An 18522-nucleotide genomic window follows, 5' to 3' on the forward strand; every position below is an offset into this window, starting at 1 on the left:
GATCTTATAAAGGCCTATAAAATAATGAGGGGCATAGATGACGGAGATACCTTTTCCCAAAGGTAGGGGAGTCAAAAACTAGATGGCATAGGTTAAGGTGAAAGAGAGAGATACAAAAGGGTCTAGAAGAGCAATTCTTTTACTTAGAGGGTGGTGAGTGTCTGGAACAAGCTGCCAGAAGTAGTAGTAGATGCGAGTATAATTTTGTCTTTTAAAAAGCATTTAGACCGTTACATGGGTGAGATAGGTATATAGAGATATGCGCCAAATGTGGGCAATTGGGACTAGCTTAGTGGTAAAACTGGGTGGCATGGACAAGTTGGACTGAAGGGTCTGTTTCCGTGCTATAAACCTCTATCGCTCTGATCAGTCTCAAAGTGACCATGAAGAAAATCAGGGGCTGGTCTATTTCAGCCTTTCATTTGGCCCTAGGTAACTGATGCCTGACCTGGTCCAGGGACTCTCTTTGAGAATGGCAAGTTCAGCTTGCTAGCCCAAATGTACATCTGCATCTTCTACAGAAACATCTCAGGGAAATATACAGAGGCCAAGCACATTCCACTGCAGCTGTGGCTTAGTTAATCACCTCGGAAATGGAAGGTTGTGGATTCAAGTTCCACTGGAGGACTTGAGCACAAAGGACACTATTGATAGTACTGAGGGAGTGCTGTGCCGTCAAAGCAGCTGTCCTTTGGATGAGATGTTAAACTGAGACCCTGTCTTCCCTCTCAGGTGGGATCTCATAGCAATATTATCAAGAAGAACAGGACAGTGCCCTCTGGTGACCTGGTCAATATTTATCCCTCAATCAATATCAGAAAAACAGGTTATTTGCTTCCAACACTTCAAAATATCCTTCAATGGCTGTAAAGTGATTTGTGACACTCTAAACTGAGATTAAAGTCTGTGATGTATGGGATAGAAAGAGGCCATTCAGTGAGTCATGTCTGTGCAAGCTTCCTGCAAGAACAACTTTCCCAGGCCCCACTCCACCATCTTTCTTCAAATAATTCTATTCCAGATTCTAACCACTCACGGTGTACAAAAGCTTTTCCTATGTCACCTTTGGTTCTTTTGCCAATCACTTGTATCTTCCGGCTCTCAACCCTTCCACCAATGGGAACATGTTCTCTCCCTCTCTATTCTGTCCAGACCCCACCATGATTTTGGACATCTCCATCATACCTTATTTCAGTATTTTCTTTTTTAAGAGTAAGTCCCAGCTCCTCAAATCCCTTTTAACTGAAGTCCCTCCTCCTTGGAACTATTCTTGCAAATCTTTTGGAAACTGAGTTGAGGAGAAATTTCTTCACCCAGAGGGTGGCGAATGTGTGGAATTCACGTCCACAGAATGTCGTTGAAGACGAAACATTGTCTGATTTCAAGAAGAAATTAGAAATAGCTCTTGGGGCTAAAGGGATCGAGGGATATGGGGGGGAAGGGGGGATCAGGATGTTGAATTTGATGATCAGCCATGATCAAAATGAATGGCGGAGCAGGATCGAAGGGCCAAATGACCTACTCTTGTTTCTAGTTTCTATGCTTCTATACCCCCTCTAATGCCTTCACATTCTGATTGAAGTGTGGGTCTCTGAATTGAACACAATATTCTGGTTGACAGCAAATTAGTGTTTTATTATGTTCACCTTGGTTTTCAATTTCCTGGCTCTACTTATAAAGCCCAAATATTCCATATGTTTTATTCAGCACTTTCTCAACCTGTCCTATCCTTCACTTGTAAGAAAGATCTTTAAATTAATAATTTTAATCAAAGCTACTCAGAATACATGGCATATTCCAGGACACAGTAAAAAGTCTGACAACACCAGGTTTTAGTCCAACCGATTTATTTGCACAGACATCTGTGCTTTATATGCTCGGTCCGATGCCAGAACTCTCCATTCACCTGATGAAGAGGGAAACCTCGAAAGCTTGTGAGTTTACTATCAAATAAATCAGTTGGACTAAAACCTGGTGTTGTCAGACTTTTTACTGTGTTTACCCCAGTCCAACGCCAGCACACCCACATCATATTCCAGGACTACAGAGCCATTCAGACAGTGAATACCACACACAATCTCATAACGATATTGCTTTCAGCAATTTGTAAAAATAAGTAACTTGTTTATTTGTTTTAAACAATGTCCCACATTCACATGGAGTTCAATGGAGTCAGAAACAGAACAAAACCTCATCCTCACAAGCTTCCAAATCCAAACGCAGACGTATGGGAACACCACCACCTGGAGTTTCCCCTCCGAGTCACTCATTATCCTGACCTGGAAATATAACGGCCGTTCCTTCACTGTCGCTGGGCCAAAATCCTGGATCTCCCTCCCTAACAGCACTGTGGGTGTACCTACGCCACATGGACTGCCCGGTTCAAGAAGACAGCTCACCACCACCTTCCCGAGGGCAGTTTGTGATGGACAATAAATACTCACCTAACCAGTGACAGCCCATAAAAAAACAGTAATAACGTACACCATATCACACCTTCTTCATATCAAAATGTATTTACATTTATGCATCCATAAATAAAGTTTATTAATGCACTTACGATTTTGTTGCCGTTTTCCTTATCATTAATATCACCCAATTTCCTATAATTTGCAAATTTTGAAACTGTACCTCTGTTCTCTAAGTTTAAATCATTAATGGTCAGCTGTAGCTGTCCTGAACCAATCTCGGCCAATGCCATCTCCACAAACCTGAGCAAAGGCCTTTAAAATTCTCCCCCACGCCCTACATCGCCACTTACTCCCCACCCTACCCCACAACACCCACTCCAGCCACCCCCACCCCCCTCATCCCAGCTTCTGCTTTCTGTTTGTAGATTTGACAGAAAACAGCCTCTTTTAGCTTCCTAACCTGAGCAATCACCTTCCAGGCCGGAACCTGCACAAAATCCAGCATTCAAAATGTTAACAAAGGACAGGAGACAGATCACAGCTCAGGTTAATCCTACCCACACACACACACACCCCTCACACACACCATAGACACACACACATACACTCTCCACACACACACACATGTACACGCCTCACATACACGCACACCCCCATACACAGCATAGACACACGCACAAACCACCCCTAGCACACACATACACCCTCTGCACACACACACACACACACACACACACACATACACGCCTCACATACACGCACACCCCCCAAACACACCATAGACACACACACAAACCACCCCTAGCACACACACATACACCCTCTGCACACACACACATACACTCTCCACGCACACACACATACACTCTCCACACACACACACACACACACACATAAACGTACACACCTCACATACATGAACACCCCCCATACACACCATAGACACACGCACCCTCCACACACACAACATACATGCCTCACACACACACCCCTCACACACACCATAGACACACAGACAAACCTGTCTCACACACACACACAAACCACCCTCACACACACACACAAACCACCCTCACACACACACAGCACCGTCACACACACACAAACCACCTTCACACACACAAACCACCCTCACACACACACACACACTTCCCAGTAGCAGTCACTGGATGTGAATCAAGGACATTAATCCTGGCAGGTTCTACCCAATCCCCTCCCTACATTATGTTCTATGTTCTATGTTCTATTACAGAGCTCTCAAAAGAGGATTCACCGAATGAGTTTTTGTGCAACTTCTCATTCTCAGATTCAGCTGGCTGTAAATCCTTTCAGTGTAGGAACTGGAATAAGTAACAGAGTAAAAACATAACGTAATTGTTTTGCTGCATTTGAAGCAAACTTGGTTTTGCCCAAGTTCAGGAGTTGATGCCTAATCTATTAATTTAAAAAATTTATTCCAGAACATGTCACATGTATTTTGCCTTTGGTAAACACACAGTGCTTTGTGTCAGAACAAAAGTGCCACTTTGAATAAAGTTCAGATCTTGCCTGCAGCAAAACTCCACTCAGACCAACTTCAGATGTTTCAAAATGAAAGTAGCACATGTAATAAAAAAATACATAAAATCTTCCAGAGCAATAACTCACAACAGTTAATAAGTTACAAAGGACAAAGGTTTTAAAATGGAACTTCAGTTAGCAAATGCATCCAGTGGGATTTTGCTGGTTTTTTGGATATTTCGGTTTAAATATGAGTTCCCATTAGCTCTACAAAATCTATCTCAAAGAAAAGGAAGCTGTACTTACCCCCCATAGGCTCCAAAAGTAAAGCTTCTTTTTCTTCTGTCCATTTTTTATCCACTTGGAAAAAAGCTTTCCCTGAGGAGGTTTTTGCAATGAAAGGCTCAGGAAGGCTGTGAGTCCCTGGAGGTGCTATAACTCCACTCTGCCTGCTTCAACAGCCAACTGTTGCCATTCAGGGAGAAAAGGAGAAGCTGGGAGCTGCTTTTTCTGTATCCCATAGCAACAACCACTTGCCCCGTCAGCCAGAATTTTCAGTGGAAATGAGTTTCATTCAAGATCTTTCAGTATCTTTCTTTAAAACTCACAAATCAAAAGTACCTTCTGTTACCCTGCCAAAACATTGATGCTGCAAATTCTCTCCAGTTAGGATTTATCTCAAAAATACACTTTGTTAAAATAAAAACGATTTTGTTAGTTATTACAAGGGACAGTATGTCTTTTCATCATTTTGAGGAAAACTGTGCATTACAATTAGGCAATTTAAATCACAGATAGTTGAAGATAGAGATAGCCTTGTTTCGATCTCCCAGAGCAATAGTGCACGAGTTCTCACCCCATCTCCCCCCTTTACTGCGAGATCTCATATACTTTTAACCTCATATTTTTCAAGTGTCAGATTAGACACTGTTTGCTTTGTTAGAAATGGAATGTACAGTAAAGTCTGAAAGCCATCCTTTGTGTGACTTTATTGCTGCAAATTAATTGTGCCAAGCACCAGTCAGTTCTGAATATCACAAAAGCAAATGCTGTCATTTTTAAGGAGTGTTAAATTATATATTTTTTTACTTTGGACGTTTCCTCCCAAAGTTTGGCTTCCCATTGATGCCTGTGTTTTTCGAGCCATTCTCCACACATGTGCAGAATGGCTCCTTTTGTGAGTGGGCATGATCCCCAGACACTTCATTTACATAAAGCACTGCGAAATAAACACATCAAAGAATCCCAAAGACAAAGGCGCCTAACGTCACTGCTATGGCTACTGCAATCTTATGAGTGATCCTGCTGGATTTCTTGTATAAATGTATTTGAACATAATGTGCTGTCAGTTTTTGCATTTCTTTCTAATACTAGCGACCTCCCACAATGTTGCCCACGGGCTTAGGGGTGATATCGTTATGAATGGTGAGCTTTCCACAATATGGAACTAAGTGATTTTTGCACGTCCCCATAATATTTGGCTGATTAAGAGATCACAGCGAAGTAAGCCTTTTTTTCAGTTGGATCCTGGAAAATAATGTGTTCCACTTGCCTTCCTTAAGTGCTATAGTCAAATAAGCGAATCTTTGCATATTACACAGGGTCAAATTTAACTGTCACTGTTTCTGGGTAGTTGTTATAGTGAGGACCAAGGCAAATGTCAACTCAAAAAAATGAACTACTTGGCAGCTTTTCATCTTGTATCATATATCTCATCAATAATTTTTAATGTTACAGAAACCAGCATGCTTGATTTCCCTTCTATCCTAGAATAGTACAGAACTTCAGGAACTTACACTTTAGATTGTTAATTTTTTGCAGGCAGGTCTTGAGTTCCAAGATAAACATAATTAAAAGCAATTGAATTGAAATTGTAACTATTTAGACTACACATTATGAAATATAAAGATGAAATCTCATCAACTTTGTAGTGGAAAGTATCGTTCCTTATAGCTGCAACACACTTCATTAACCAATCTATAGGGCAAAGGTACCTCGGAAAAAGTTGAATATTCGCATTCACTCCTGGTTTCACAGGTCAAGCCCCGATTGCTTTTGGTGCGTCTGTTATTCTATAGGCCGACAGGATACCTGAATCTCAGCAACTTGTAATAGAATAATGAAGGAATAGAGAGAAATAATTGGTCAGTAAGTATCTGGTGGGTGTGAATCAAATGGAGTGGTTGGAATTTGAATGGTGGGTAGTGGAGTGATTAGTACAGAGGGGAAGGTAGAGTTTATTTGTGAGTCATAAGTAGGCTTGCATTAACACTGCAATGAAGTTACTGTGAAAATGCTCTAGTTACCACATTCCGGTGCCTGTTTGGGTAGGCTGAGGGAGAATTTAGCATGGCCAATGCACCTAATCAGCACATCTTTCGGAGTCTGGGAGGAAACTAGAGGACCCGGAGGAAACCCACGCAGACACGGGGAGAACATGCAGACTCCGCACAGAGAGTGACCCAAACCGGGAATTGAACCTTGGACCCTGGCGCTGTGAGGTGGCAGTGCTAACCACTGTGCCACTGTGGAATTTGCAGGGTGGAATTTTACGGTCAGACCCCCTCTGCCCCCCCAAGCCCCCTGCCCCTTCCCCCCACGGTATCCACTGGTATCTCCTGGTATACTATTGATGGTTTGCCGAGAGAGAGAGGGAGAAGATCGTCACTCCCGCAGCTCATGTGACCTGTGTCCCGATCCCACATCAAAGCCGTCACACAAAAGGTCGTATCACGTGACATTTTTTCATGTGGACAGTTGGATAACTCGTGGCTGCAGCTTCTCTTTTGCCATTGTGTGGTATAGACAAGGTGATGAATTTTTAATCTCCAGGCAATTTACTTTGGATAGTTCATTCTTTCCAGATTGAATCTATTTGATATGTTTGCAAAAAAAAACTCAGCTTCTCCATGTTAATCATCGTCCCAAGCGGATTTTTGTAGACACTGTCTCCATGAAGTGGACATTGGCTACTTAGTGGTGTAAACTGGCAGCCATTTTATGTCAATGTTTTTGTGTTTGAGTGAAATGTCCCCCTATTTAAACAATAATCTTAGAAACCAACCAATGTGATATATTCCGTACAGGATATTGTCGTGATACTGTCCCCCGTGCACTTCAATCTCTACTTTCCCAAACTATTAACATAACCCATCAGCTCATTCTTCATCTCCTTGACTCTCAACTTCTCCCAAACGCCAGCTTTTCTAGAATATTTGCTCACCTCCAACTCTGGCATCCCTTAGCACTGTTGCCTCATGACATCAGGAACCCACGTTCCATTCCCAGCTTCCCAGCTCTCTGTGTAGATTGCTTCGGTTTCCTCCCACAGTCCAAAAGATGTGCTGCTAAATTGCCTCCCAGTGTCAGGGGATTAGCAGGGTAAATGCACAGGGTTATGGGGATAGGGCCTGGGTGGGATTGCTGTCGGTGCAACTAGATGGGCTGAATGGCCTCTTTCTGCACTGTAGGGATTCTAAGGTTCTACAATTCCACAGTGTTTCCAGGGGGAAAGCCAACTTCAACATTAATAACTGATTCAGTCCCAAATGATGTGGAGATGCCGGCGTTGGACTGGGGTAAACACGATAAGAAGCCTGACAACACCAGGTTAAAGTCCAACAAATTTATTTGATAGTAAACTCACAAGCTTTCGGGGTTAGCCCCTTCATCAGGTGAATGGAGAGTTCTGGCCTCAGACGGAGCATATAAAGCACACACAGTTTACAGATTACGGGCATTCGGCCTCTGACCTTCAGGTAAGCGTTCTCCAAGGCGGCCTTCACGACACACGACAGCGCAGAGTCGCTGAGCAGAGACTGATAGCCAAGTTCCGCACACATGAGGACGGTCTCAACCGGGATCTTGGGTTCATGTCGCACTATCTGTAACCCCCGTGACTTGCCTGGGTTTGCAAAACCTCACTTACTGTACTGTCTGGAGACAATACACATCTCTGTAACCTGTGCTTAATGCTCTTTCCACTCACACTGTCTGCATCTTTAAGGCTTAAATAGCAGGTTAGTTGTAAAGACTCGCATTCTAATCAGTAATCTGTAAACTGTCTGTGCTATTATATGCTCTGTCTGAGGCCAGAACTCTCCATTCACCTGACGAAGAGGGAAACCCCAAAAGCTTGTGAGTTTACAATCAAATAAATTGGTTGGACTTTAACCTAGTGTTGTCAGATTTCTTATTGTGTCAGTCCCAAATCCCAGCATCAGGACTTACAATCCGTGAATTCTCCATTTATTTGACTTTTCTTAACGAATTTCACTTTGGCGAGGTTGACCGCGTTATCCTGTTTGGATTGTGTGTGTCGTTGAGAAAGTTGAGGCATGTTTTTACATTTTATTATCATCAATGTTTTCACCCGGGTGAGTTTTAGCTCAATAAAACTATTGCTTTACTTGTTTAACACAAGACATAACTGGTTAATTTCTTTGTACAAATCTGTGTAATCAAATACTCAGACAGTCATAGAAAGGAACACTTGCAGTGCAGAAGGCCATTCAGCCCATCGAGTCTGCACTGACTCTCCAACAGAACATCTTGCCCAGATCCTAATCTCCTAACCTACACATCTTTGGACTGTGTGTGTGTGTGTGTGTGTGTGTGTGTGTGTGTGTGTGTGTGTGTGTGTGTGTGTGTGTTGAGGCGGGGGGAGAGCTGGAGCACCTGGAGGAAACCCACGCAGACACAAGGTGAACGTGCAAACTCACACCGACAGTCACCCAAGGTTGGAATTGAACCTGGGTCCCTGGCTCTCTGAGACAGCAGTGCGAACCATTGTGCCACTGCGCCCACTAAATTGATTATACGTCATCCTAAAGTTCAAAATCTTTGTTTTAATGAAATGGGGAGTGTGAAAAGAGAGGAACCAAGTCACTCCTCACCTGAAGAATAGCAGTTTTAAAGACAATTGGAAGGAGATTTAGGAGAATGAATCACTAAATTGAAGATCCAAAACTCATGAGGAGAACATTTGTAATTTGACAAAGAAATGTCAATTTTAAAAGCTGAAGGAGTTGCTATATTTTACAGTCTTGGACTTTTTGGAGCCTAAGCAAACACTGGGCAATTGGCATCATTATTTCACTCGGCAATAAACATCAGATAGATCTGTTAATGGGCTTTAAACAACACAGTGCAACAGGATTTGCCAAAACATTAGAGTAATTCAGAGTGACGCGCAGAATTTCAATGAGGAAGAAACATAGCCAAGAGCTCACAGCATAAGCATAAATGAAACTGAGAGCGCAAGATAGAACTTAAATAGAACAATGCGCAATGTAAATTTTAAAATAACCTAACAGAATGGGAGCTCAAAATAGTGCAGCAAAGAATGTGATTTGAGGCAGGTGAAAAGGCAAATAGAGTGTGAACAAGAAATACATATTGGAGAATGGAATTTCAACCCACATCTAGGAACAAGCAGCTCCAAGATCAGCAATGGTGCAGTTACTGAGCTCAGCAACATCCTGCCTCTACTCTCCAAACCCCTCCAGCTCCAGAACCCTCTGAAGAAAAGTTCAGTTTTTCTCCCTCACCGTTCCGCTCGATCGTTAGCAAACATTCATCTGATTCTGCTCTAAATCCAAAAAGTATTTTGCAAACTACCTACATGACCTTTATCTTCCTTTTCCTCCTCCCTTTCTTCCTTTCAGACCCCTTACAAAAGCCAACCTTTTTTACAAGTCTCAAAGGGGTGACACACTGGCGTAGTGGTTAGCACTGCTGCCTCATAGCACCGCAGCGGGGTTCGATTCCCGGTTTGGGTCCCGGGCCACTGTCTGTGCGGAATTTGCACATTCTCCTCTTTCTGCATAGGTATCCTCCGGGTGCTCCAGCTTCTTCCCACTGTCTGAAAAATATGCTGGTCAGGTGCACTGGCCATGCTAAATTCCCCCTCAGTGTACCCGAACAGGCGCCAGAGTGTGGCAACTAGGGGATTTTCACAGTAACTTCATTGCAGTGTTAATGTAAGCCTACTTATGACCATAATAAGTAAACTTAAAAAAACTCCTTCTAATATTTCCTTAAATGAAAGAAAAAGATGCCAAGAACCTAAAATAAAAATGGAAAGTGTTAGAAAAACACAGCAGCTCTGGCAGCAGCTGTAGAGAGAAAGAGAGATGATGTGGTGTTGCCGGTGTTGGACCGGGGTAGGCAGAACAAGCAGTCTCACAAAACCAAATTAAAGTCCAACAGCTTTATTTGGTAGCACGAGCTTTTGGAGCGATACTCCTGATTCACCTGATGAAGGGGCAACACTCTGAAAGCTCGTGCTACCAAATAAGTCTGTTGGACTTTAACCTGGTGTTGTGAGAGAAAGGGAGGCTGGGATTTTCCAATCCTGCCTATGGTGGGGCCCATCGCGGGCGGGATGGAAAATTCAGCCAACCATTTAGAAACTTCCGGTCCCTCTGGAAAACCCTGGCCAGAGTGCATACTTCAGGTCCAATGTGACTCCTCTTTGGTACAGGAGCGAGGTGGCAATGAGATGGATTTTATGCTTCTAAAGAGAGATAGACAGGTGCAGGAAAACAGAAGTCAGCGATGGACCAGAGGGCAGAAGAAGAATGATGTTATGGAAGAGAAGGCAAAGGATGTGGTAATGATAATATTAAAGACTAAAGGAAGTATTGATGTCAAAATAAAGGTTAGCACAGTCTGAAAGCACAATAGCAGCAAGTGTTTGTAGCAGAAATCAGTCAGTGTTTTCTAAGAGTAAAAGCACGAGATGATACAGACTGACGCTGGGAACACAAAAACCCGAAGAGGTGAGAGCTCATGGTCTGAAGCTGTTGAACTCACTGTTGAGTCCAGAGGATGGTTAAGTGCCTAATCACAACGTGAAGTCCTGTTCCTCCAGAGTTGAAATAATTGGCAAAACGAGCAAAAATGATGCAAAAAAAATGTTTTTGTGCAGTGAGTGGTTAGGATCTGGAATGTACTGTCTGAGAGTGTGGTGGAGACAGATTCACACAGCGAGTGGTTAGGATCTGGAATGTACTGTCTGAGAGTGTGGTGGACACAGATTCACACAGCGAGTGGTTAGGATCGGGAATGCACTGTCTGAGAGTGCAGTGGATGCAGATTCACACAGCGAGTGGTTAGGATCTGAGATGCACTGTCTGACAGTGTGGTGGAGACAGATTTAATCAAGGCTTTCAAAGTGAATTTGGCTGTTATTTGAAGATAATAAATTTTCAGGTTATTGTTGCTAGCTTTGTAACTGAACTGGAATAGCATCACTAGGGCTGCAGCACATTACAGACTTACGACCTTTACAGTATCTGGTGCCTTCAGCCATTTCTTGACATCACATGCAGTGAATCGAAGACTGACATCTGTGATACCGGGGACCTCTGGAGGAGGCCGAGGTGGATCAACCAATTGGCACTTCCGGCTGAAAACTGTCACAAACATTTCAACCTCATTTTTTGCACTGATGTTTGGACTCCTCCATCATTGAGGATGGGGATATTTGTTGAACCTCCTCCTTCAGTGAGTTGTTTAATTGTCCACCACCATTCATGACAGGATGTGGCAGGACTGCAGAGCTTGGATCTGATCCATTGGTTGTGGAATCGATTAGCTCTGTCACTTGTGAAGTTGGGGTTTCATCTCCACGAGGTGGAGAGAGGGGAAGGGAGGCTAAATGTTTAGGGAGAGAATCCCAGACATTGGAGCCGAGGCAGCAGAAGGCACAGCCGCTATTGGTGCAGTGATCAACATCAACGAATAGCAGGAAGCTGAATTGGAGAAGTGCGGAGATCTGGGTCAGCTTTTGAGTTGAATAAAGTTGCAGGGATTTGGAGGGTAACCCCTCAACTCGATAACTTCCTTTGGCCTTTACAAAGTTGGAGTTTTGGTTTCATCTGCTAGGAGTGCCAAGGTGATGTACCATCTCACGACCTGGTAACAACACAACTGGGTCCTTGATGGTGAATTCCCTGCAGGAACCTCAGCTGCCTTCAAGACTCTTCAGGTTCAGAGAGCGTGTGGTGAGAAAGGAGTTATCTTCAACTGGGAACTAGCCTGTGTGATCCCTCACCATTTTCACCCTCAGGGTGAGGTTAAAACTGATCCCTCAGTCTCAGCCACATAATCTCAGGGTAACAACTGTACGACAGGTAAATGGTTAGCTTTACAAGATAATGAGGGGGATGGATAGGGTAGAGGTGGAGAGATTCTTTCCGCTTAGAAAGGATAGCAGGACTAGAGGGCACAGCCTCAAGATAAGGGGGGGGCAGTTTAGATCAGAGTTGAGGAGGAACTTCTTCACTCAAAGGGTGGTGAATCTCTGGAATTCTCTGCCCGTTGAAGTGGTGGAGGCTGCCTCGCTGAATATATTTAAGTCACGGGTAGATAGATTTCTGATAGACAGGGGAATTAAGGGTTATGGGGAGAAAACGGGAAAGTGGAACGGACCCAGTTCAGATCAGCCGTGATCTTACTGAATGGAGGGGCAGGCTCGAGGGGCTAGATGGCCTACTCCTGCTCCTATTTCTTATGTTCTTATGTTCTTTCATCTGTGAGGGATGATGAGAATGCAGTCTCAGAATTGTGGACAGATCAGATTATATTATCTGCTGTATCTCTTTGGATGGCAGAATTCTGAGAAGGCCCAGTCAACTACAAGTGTTACACATCGAGTTATCTCCTGCCGGTGGTGCAGTGTGAACTCTGCTGACATCTTATTTGCAGGATTGGAGCTTCTGAAGCCAGATGTTGTGGTGGCAACTCCTGCCCACAGCTGGCATCACTGCTGGTGTTGATCATCAGTGACAGTTTCCCATTGGTTGTGAATGATGTTGAGGTTTCCATGTCTCTTTTGACAGTTTCAGAGCTTTGACATCAAACTGATCTCATGGCACAGGTTCCTGGGGATGCAGTGACCTTCCATCCTCTACATACACCCCAACCAGTGAAGCTTTGTTTGCTGGATTAGGCCGAGCCTGCTTACCATGTTTGTCCGAGCAGGGACTGTGTCACTGGGGAACTTGTCTTTGCATGTGATGTTAAAGATGTGACACAGGTACGGGAGATGAAAGCTATTAAGCCTCTTTTTTCTTGGCAGGTGTAAGTTGCTCACAGCATGCTGAGAACTCAAGCCTTTATAGATACACGTTGTGGTCCCTCAGGTCAGTTTGCTGTTCGTCATGTGTTTTGTTAATCATCGAAAGTACAAATAAAATACACGAACCAGAATGCAATGTGGGAGTCACAATACTCATCACCTAACACAAGTAACGATAGCAACTCTGACATCCTGATTGTTTATGCAGCAGTCTATAGCGGTAGTTTGGTTCCTGTTATCAGCACAGAATTCCACTCCAAGTGCCTAACTCTGAAAATTCTTCCCAAATAGACCCAATCGCCTGCCCCCCCTCCCCTGCAAACCTTGCCTCACTTTTCACATTTTGTCCGGCAGTAAAAGTTGGTTTCGTTTCTGAACACAAACCACGGGCAGATTTGAGGAAGTTTCTTTTTAAAGTCAAGTTCATAATGAAACCAAACTAAAAACTAAAAAGTAACAGTTATCGATAAATCTAAACCTATCTGAGAACGTGACTTCATCTCATCCAACCATCAAACTTTCTTTAATCCAGCCAATCTTTGATTTTGATTTTTCAATTCACAGGCTTAGAAACATAGAGGATAGGAGCAGGCGAGGCCATTCGAGCCTGCTCCACCATTCATCACCATCATGGCTGATCATCCAATTCAATAGTCTAATCCTGCTTTCTCCCCATAACCTTTGATCGCATTCGCCCCCAAGTCGAATCTATCCAGCCGCCTCTTGCATACATTCAATGTTTTGGCATCAACTACTTCCTGTGGTAATGAATTCTACATATTCGCCACTCTCTGGGTGAAGAAATGTCTCAGCTCTGAAATGGTCTACCCTGAATCCTCAGACTGTAACCCTCGTTCTGGACTCCCCACCATTGGGAACATCCTCCCTGCATCTACCTTGTCTAGTCCTGTTAGAATTTTATAAGTTTCTATCAGACCGCACCTCCCCACCCCAGTCATTCATCTGAACTCCAGCAAAAACAATCCTAACCTGGTCAATCTCTCCTCATACATCAGTCCCCCCACCCCTCGAATCAGCCTGGTAAACCTTCACTGCACTCCCTCGAGAGCAAGAACATCCTTCCTCAGAAAAAGAGACCAAAACTGTGCATAATACTCTAGGTGTGGCCTCACCAAGGCCCCTGTATAATTGCAACAACACATCCCTGCTCCTGTACTCAAAACCTCTCACAATGAAGGCCAACATACCATTTGCCTTCTTTACTGCCTGCTGCACCTACACGCTTACCTTCAGTGACTGGTGCACAAGGACACCCAGATCCCTCTGCACACTCTCCTCTCCCAATTTACAGCCACTCAGGTAGTAATCTGCCTTCTTGTTTTTGCTCCCAAAGTGAATAGCCTCACATTTATCCAAATTATACTGCATCTGTCATTGATTCGTCCACTCACCCAACCTGTCCAGATCATTCTGAAGGATCTCTGCATCCTCGTCACAGTTCACCCTCCCACCCAACTTGGTATCATCTGCAAACTTTGAGATGTTACATTTTGTTCCCACATCCAAATCATTTATATATATTGCTGGGATCCCAGCACCAATCCCTGTGGCACTCCATTGGTTACTGCCTGTCAATTTGAAAAGCACCCATTAATTCCTACTCTTTGTTTCCTTCCTGCCAACCAGTTTTCTATCCATCTCAATACACGTCCTCCAATCCCAGGCATTTTAATCTTGCATGAAAATCCCTTATGCGGGACTTTGCCAAATACTTTCTGAAAGTCCAAATATATCACATCTACTGCTTCTCCCTTATCAACTCTACTAGTTACATCTTCAAAGAATTCCAACAGATTTGTTAAGCATGATTTCCCCTTCAAAAATCCATGCTGACTCTGTCTGATCCTGCCACTGCTTTCTAAATGCTCTGCTATAAAGTCCTTGATAATGGATTTGAGAATTTCCCCATTGCCGATGTTAGACTTACTGATCTGTAATTCCCTGTTTTCTCTACTGCCCTTTTTGAATATTGGAGTACATTTGCTACCCTCCAATCTGCAGGGACTGTTCCAGAGTCTACAGAATCCTGGAAGGTGACCACCGATGCATCCACTATTTCTAGAGTCTTTTCCTTAAGTACTCTGGGATGTAGATTATCAGGCTCCGAGCACTTATCCGCCTTCAATCCCATCAATTTTCCCAGCACCATCCGTCTACTAATATTGATCTCCCTCAGTTCTTCCCTCTCACTAAATCTTGCATTCTCCAACATTTCTGGCATCTGATTTGGGTCCTCTTTTGTGAAGACAGAACCAAAGTGTGGATTCAGTTACTTAGCCATTTCTCTGTCCCCTATTATACACTCCCCTGTTTCTGTCTGTAGGGAAGTGACATTTGTCTTCACCAACCTCTTTCTCTTCACATATCTATAGAAACTCCTAGTGTCGGTCTTTATGTTCCCTGCTAGCTTACTTTTGTTCTGTATTTTCCCCTTCTTAATCAATCCCTTAGTCCTTCTTTGCAGAATTCTAAACTGCTCCCAATTCTCAGACCGATTATTTTTCTTGGCCAATTTGTATGTTTCTTCCTCAGATTGAATACTCTCTCTAATTTTCTTTGTAACCCATGGATTGGCCCATTTTGCTTTTGTGCCAGACAGGAATAAACAGTTGCTGCAGTTCCCCCATGTGTTCCTTGAATGTTTGCCATTGCCTATCCACTGTCATCCCTTTAAGTAACTCTCCCCAATCTATCAAGGCCAACTCACGCCTCATATCCTCATAGTTTCCTTTATTTATCAGCACCCTAATCTGTGAATCAACCATTTCACTCTCCATCTTGATAAAAAATTCTACCATGTTCTGGTCGCTCATCCCCAAGGGGTCTCGTACAGCTAGATTGGCAATGATTCCGTTCTCATTACATAGTTCCCAGTCGAATGATGTTGAAACAATTATAGAACATAGAACATACAGCACAGTACAGGCCCTTCGGCCCTCAATGTTATGCCGAGCTATGTCCAATCCCAAGATCAAGCTATTCCACTCCCTATCATTCTGGTGTGCTCCATGTGCCTATCCAATAACCGCTTGAAAGTTCCTAAAGTGTCTGACTCCACTATCACTATTATGATTGCTTCTTGGTCATCATCATGATGGGTTTTCTATCTGAAGGCTGGTCCTTGGCTCATACTAATCTTCCCATACTCTATCCTGTCCCAGCCTTTTCATTTGCCAGTGAGACATAGTTATAGAGTCATAAAGGTTTACAGCATGGAAACATGCCCTTCGGCCCAACTTGTCCTTGGCACCTTTTTTTTAACCACTAAGCTAATCCCAATTGCCCGCATTTGGCCCATATCCTTCTATACCCATCCCACCCATGTAATTGTTTGAATGCTTTTTTAAAGACAAAATTATACCCATCTCTACTAATGCCCCAGATAATCCAGCATTGATACTCTGTTCCTTCCGCACCCACTCCTTCCATGAACCCAACTCTGGGAAAACAATTCTGACTGTCAACCTATTTATGCCTCTCATAATTTTATGGACTTCTATCAGGTCTCCCCTCAGCCTCCGCTGTTCCAGGGAAAATAACCCTAGTTTGTCCATCTTCTCCTTATAGTTCATACCTTCTAATCCAGGCAGCATTCTGATAAACCTCTTCTGCACCCTCTCCAAAGCCCCCATGTCCTTCCTGTAACGTGGCGATCAGAATTGAATGCAATACTCCATGTGCAACCTAACCAAAGTTTTCTAAAGCTGCAATGTGACATCCTCACTCTTGTACTCAATGCCCTAGCCAATAAAGGCAAGCATGCCATCCGCCTCCTTAACCACCCTGTCTACTTGTGTGACCCCTTTCAGGGAGTTGTGGACTTGAACCCCAAGATCTGCATCATATGTTCTCGTTCTTTTTCTTCTATAAATATATGAATATTTTGTGGTTATTTTGAGATATCTAGCATGTTTTTGTTTGTCAATGATCACTTTCATTCCAAATTTCATATCTGCTGCTAATCTACCTACCAGTTCATATAATCCTTCCTCTGCGCTCATTACAAATGCTTTGTCATCTGTGAATCTAACTGTTGTTATGATTCATCCCTCTGATTCACAGCCCCCTCTCAACACTTCTTCAATCACGGCTTCTGCACAGATGTTGAAGAGGAGGTGTGAAATGCCCTTGTGCAACTCCTCCTGTAATTATATATCTCCCCCCACAATGGCAAATCTCACTGCTGTCTGTCCCACGTACAGGTTTCTTGTAAACTGCTGACCCAGTCTATTCCAATGGCTTCCTGCAGTTTCAAAAACTTAATCTCGCCAACTTGAACAAAATCTTTTTAAAAATCAACAAAGTAAACATACGTTTGGTCTAAAAGGAGAGAATAATGTTGATGCTGATTTCATTGCACCAGAAATACCAGTGAGGTAAGAGCAGCAAAATTTGAGCCAAGATCTGGGAAAGTAGCTGGAATTGGATGAAATATCTGCAGAGTTGATCAGCGACAACTTAACATCAATATTCACTAAGCTGTCAGGAGAATGGCCAGAGGGCATCACGCAGACAATAATGATCAGTCTAAGAAAGAGGACAAAAGCATTCTTACCTTATCTTCATACAATTAGTCTGACTGTCAACGCACTGAAGGCTGTGTTTAGAATTGTAATAGGATAGAAGGAAAGTGAAGAACTCCATTGTTTAAAGTTTATTTATTCATCTCAAGTAGGCTTACATTAACACTGCAATGAAGTTACTGTGAAAATCCCCCAGTTGCCACACTCCGACGCCTGTTCGGATACACTGAGAGAGAATTTAGCACGGCCAGTGCACCTAACCAGCACGTCTTTCGGACTATGGGAGGAAACCGGAGCACCCGGAGGCAACCCACACAGACACAGGGAGAACATGCAAACTCCACTCAGACAGTGACCAAAACGGGAATCGAACTCAGATCTTGTGAGGCAGCAGCACTAACCGCTGTCCTGCCCATTGATTTGGATTCCAGGATAAAAGGAGGATGAGACAAGCAAGTGGTTAGAATTTGGGCAGGGATTTTGCCGATTTTGGAAGTTCCCTACAGCCACCAATTATCAGGAATAACTTTATTCCTGAAGCTGCCAGAAACAAAACCAACGTTTCACATGGTATTCTTTTGTCAATAAAGCATGAAAAGAAATCCAAAATGTATGCGTCAAAACTTTATTCCTATTTTGCTATTTTAACTTTACTTCTGCTAAACCGCAAAATGGCTGCTACAGATCACATGATTCACCAGATTGACTATATGTTCTGGAAATTTCTACTGTTTCTGTAACCCCTACAACTTGCCTGGGCTTGCGAGATCTCACTAACCGTCCCAGCTGGAGACAATACACATCTCTTTAATCTGTGCTTAACCCGCTCTCCACTCACATTGTCTGTACCTTTAGGCCTTGATTACCTGTAAAGACTCGCATTCCAACCATTATCTTGTAAATTGAGTTTGTATCTGTATATGCCCTGATTGTGAAACAAATCCTGCATTCACCTGATGAAGGGGCAGTGCTCCAAAAGCTA

The 18522-nt window shown here is 43.3% G+C and overlaps 1 protein-coding gene across 2 annotated transcripts in view; it reads right to left on the reverse strand.

Annotated features, from left to right (window-relative positions):
* LOC145360159 (rap1 GTPase-activating protein 1-like) overlaps positions 1–18522 on the reverse strand; it is a 503018-nt gene that overhangs the window by 357704 nt on the left and 126792 nt on the right. The window contains exon 1 of one of the 2 annotated variants that reach the window (XM_080215153.1): positions 4218–4258. The exons of the other annotated variant lie outside the window; for it this stretch is intronic. The gene's annotated coding sequence lies outside the window, so the exon portion shown is untranslated. Of the gene's footprint in view, positions 1–4217; positions 4259–18522 lie in introns of those variants that run through there. 2 annotated transcript variants of the gene reach the window in all.

Source organism: Carcharhinus amblyrhynchos, chromosome 30, assembly GCF_965287045.1.
Source record: "Carcharhinus amblyrhynchos chromosome 30, sCarAmb.v2.hapA, whole genome shotgun sequence".
Taxonomy (NCBI): domain Eukaryota; kingdom Metazoa; phylum Chordata; class Chondrichthyes; order Carcharhiniformes; family Carcharhinidae; genus Carcharhinus; species Carcharhinus amblyrhynchos.